This window comes from Plectropomus leopardus, unplaced genomic scaffold, assembly GCF_008729295.1.
Source record: "Plectropomus leopardus isolate mb unplaced genomic scaffold, YSFRI_Pleo_2.0 unplaced_scaffold3039, whole genome shotgun sequence".
Taxonomy (NCBI): Eukaryota; Metazoa; Chordata; class Actinopteri; order Perciformes; family Serranidae; genus Plectropomus; species Plectropomus leopardus.
Window position 1 is genome coordinate 370 of NW_024633142.1, and position 3,892 is coordinate 4,261.

Sequence of the window (3,892 nt, forward strand, 5' to 3'; positions counted from 1 at the left end):
TCTCTGTCTCTCTGTCTCTCTGTGTCTGTCCTCAGAGAGTTTGGGGGAGCGTCAGCAGCAGAATCAGCTGACTGTGAAGGTGAGGTCAAAGGTGAAGCGATGATGTCACGGATCAGAAAGGTGACATCATCCTGACCAATCACATCTCTTCCAGAGGAGGTCAGAGGGCAGGAGGAGAGAGGAGGTGCTGAGGAGGAGAGAGGAGGCGCTGAGGAGGAGAGAGGAGGCGCTGAGGAGAGAGGAGATCAAAAGAGGAGAAGAGGAAGAAAAGGAAGAGTGCAGCACGCTGGTGTCTCCGTCCACAGATGACCTGGACGTGTCTCACCCTTTTCACCTGTCTCACCTGTCTCTCATTGGTCAGTTCCTCGGTGGTTCCCAGGGTCCTGGAAAACCTGGAAAAAACAGTGATCATTTTTGTACTTCTCTTTTGAGATTGTTTTTATGATTTACTTTTAATTGGAAATTTTTCACTCCAAATGTTGTTGTTTTTGTTCTTTCTTTCTTTTTTTCTTTTATGATTTTCAAATTTAAAAAATGTAATCATTTTGGTGTTTTTTTTTTTTTAATTAATTGTTTTTTGGTGATGTTTAGGAAAATGTTTTAAAATTGGGGCTTTTTCAAAATTTTAGGCAAAATTTTAAAGAAAGGTGATATTCTTTGTCTTGAAATTTATTTTAGAGAAAACCACAGGTGTGGAAGGTATGTTTTCTGAATCTTGAATTTCAAAAAATATCATTAAAATATACACGCGTGTGTGTGTGTATAAATATATACACCGTATATGTTGTGTGTGTGTGTGTGTATATGTATATGTACTGTATATATCCATATATTCGTGTGTGTGTGTGTGTGTGTATATGTGTGTATGATAAGAATTGGTGATTTTTATTTTAGGAGACAGCGTTTTTTTCAGGCATGTTTTCTTTAAAAATCCCTAAAGTGATTTTTGTAACGTCTTGTAAAGTTTTGAAATTGTCTGTGTCTGTCTGTCCTCCGTGTCCACAGACTTTTGTCCATGTTGGTGCTGTCGCTGTGTGTTTGCAGGTTGGCGTGACGACCGTCTGCTCAGCAGCTCAGCCGCTGACCTCAGCCTGCTGCCGTACACTACCCACAATGCCTCTGTGAGTCCAGGCAGGCCTCCCCGCCGCTCCTCCTCCCCCTCCCCCCCCCCCCCCCTCCCTCCCTCTGGTCTACAGCATCCTGGTGGAGGACAAACAGGTACATGCGATGTGTCCTCACAAGGACATGAACTTTTCCTCTCTTTTCCTCATTCAAACAACCCAAAGTAACGACCGTCCAGTTAACCCCTTAGTGCCCGCTTTAATATCGCACTCACGTATCGATCGGCACACAAAATACACTTTTTAAAATCAAGCTTTAAAAAATATTTTACATTAATATGATTTTCTACTTTCATTGAGTTCATTTTTTTCAGCCATCAACAACATGAGCTTTTTGTCTTTTCTGACTTTCTTAAAAAGAGCTCTATGAATAAAATGTCATTATTATTATTATTTCTATTACTAAACTCACTTTTTTTTAGGGAACAAAACACCACATTTTCCAAAATAAAGTGACATTTTTAAAAATCTGCTCCGTGATGATCTGCAGACGCCTTCCCAGAATTCCTTGGTGTGAAAACGGTTTCAGAGCGTTCGTCAGAAAACGAGCTGTTTGTATTTATGTCTTTTTGAGTATTTCGACAGAAACATTTGACACAGATGTGCAGCGCAGACGCCTCACAGAGACTTCTGATTGGTCCACAGGAGTTTCTACAGTTTCAGCTGCGCGGCAAACGCACATTACCACTGAGATCTGAAACGATTTATTGTGTGCATGACCTCTGACCTCCGCTCTCCTCTCCTCTCTCCTGCGGTCCTCGTCCTCGTCCTCGTCTTGGTTCTGATTGGTCAGCCTCGTTACAGCCTGAGGAGCCGAAGGTCAGAGACTCGCTGAAGGAAACAAACGTTTCTTCAACGTTCATTCATTTTAAACGCTTTTTTTTAATGAATGTCAATAAAACTGCATTTTACATTTTTAACAGAAAAGTGTGAAGCTGCTGTTCAGACACACGACGGCGCCTCCTTTAAAGAAAGAGAAATCACTAAAACTATTTACACATTAAAAAATGCCAAAAGATTTTAAAAATCACCAAAGAGTCAAAATCATCAAATACTTTTACAGAAATAAAAACCGAAAATTAAAAAAAAACTTAAGAGTAAGAAAATCACCATACTTTTAAATATAACCAAAAATGTTTTTAAAAAAATCATAAATCACCAAACTTTTTAAAGAAAACAAATTTTCAACATTTTTAAAGAAAAAAATAGACAAAATTTTTTTAAAAAAGGAAAAAAACTAATTGACAGACATTATTATAAACTGGTGGCTCAGTGGACAGAGCAGCATGTGCACAGGCTGTGTCCTCGCCGCAGCGGCCGCAGGTTCAAGTCCGGTGTCGGTCCTTTGCTGCGTGCCCCCCCCCCTTTCACGCTCACACTGTCCTATCGATTAAAGACAATAAAAGCCCAAAAAAAAATCTTAAAGAAAAGAAATTATTTAAAACTCATCAAAAAAATTGAGTGGAAAAAAAATGGCAATTTGTTTGTCCTAAGAGGTCCGGGCTGACCCTGACCCTGACCCTGACCCTGACCCCCAATACCCTAAAACCCACAAAGAGCCCTGAGTGCCACTCTGCTAATTTTAGTGTCTGTGCTGAAATGAGCTGTGAGGAGTGTGAGACAGGAGCTCTGCAGCCCTCTGCTGGCTCAAACTCTCCTCCACTTTCGCCTCCTCGGCTGCTTCAAACCGTCACAAACTGTGTCAGAAAGTCAAACGTGGGATTTTCAGGAGAATCAGCTGATGGAAAGAAAAAAAACAACAAGAAACTGCTGCTGGAATTTTCTCCAGTTTTCCTTTTGCTTCAAGTTTCAGCCTCAAAAAAAGAGAAAATGAGAAACAGACCACAGAGGGGACAAGGAGGAGGGGAGCTGGTCCCGGATCAGATGTCTGGCTGGAGGAGGAGGAGGAGGAGGAGGAGGAGGAGGAGGAGGAGTTGTGGTGTCGGTCTGCAGCTCAGATCAGATTTTCACACAAAAGACTGAAGCTGCCGAGAGACGACCGACCGACGACTGAGTTTGGACAAACTGAAGCTGGAGTGAGAGAATAAAACTGAAGAAGAGGAGGAGAAACTGAAGCAGAGGAGGAGAAACTGAAGCAGAGGAGGAGAAACTGAAGCAGAGGAGGAGAAACTGAAGAAGAGGAGGAGAAACTGAAGCAGAGGAGGAGAAACTGAAGAAGAGGAGGAGAAACTGAAGCAGAGGAGGAGAAAGTGGAGCAGCAGCTGGAGGAGGAATCAGGGGAAAGTTGGGAGCTGAGTCGGCACATTCTGGGCTCTTCAGGAGAAAGTTTGTCTGATCGAGTTGTTTTCGGTGAGATCTGACCTCTGATCAGTCTGAGCAGCAGGAAGCTGGAAGCTGCTGAGCAGCAGCTGATCTGAGGACAGTGTTTACAGTTAAATCTCATTATTGGATCCCTCAGATGGAACGAGGGAGCGTCTGAGGAGACGGACGAGGAGACAGACGAGGATACGGACGAGGAGACAGATGGAGAGGACTTGTAAGTTTCCCTGAAGAGTGAGAGACGGGGGAGCAGAGGGGAGGATGGGAGAGAGGGGGGAGGATGAAGCAGGAGCCGCTGACCTCCTCATGACTCCTGCTGAGACTCGATGTGATGGACTCTCCGAGGACTCGACTGTACAAACAGGAAGTGACTGATTTTCACATTAAAGGTCTGGTTCTAAAGCGTGTGGGTGAAACATGAACTGAGTCGGCATTCTGACCTCTGACCTGTGCTCAGGTGAGGATCGTCGTACCTGTGCAGGTGAGTCGTC

At 43.5% G+C, this 3,892-nt stretch overlaps 1 long non-coding RNA gene across 1 annotated transcript; it reads left to right on the forward strand.

The window, feature by feature from the left end:
• The first annotated feature begins 216 nt into the window (after positions 1-216).
• On the forward strand, positions 217-2,020 carry LOC121938607. The gene is made up of 3 exons (XR_006105309.1): positions 217-356; positions 1,045-1,218; positions 1,915-2,020. It is a non-coding gene; the product is annotated as an uncharacterized LOC121938607 (long non-coding RNA).
• Positions 2,021-3,892: the final 1,872 nt, after the last annotated feature.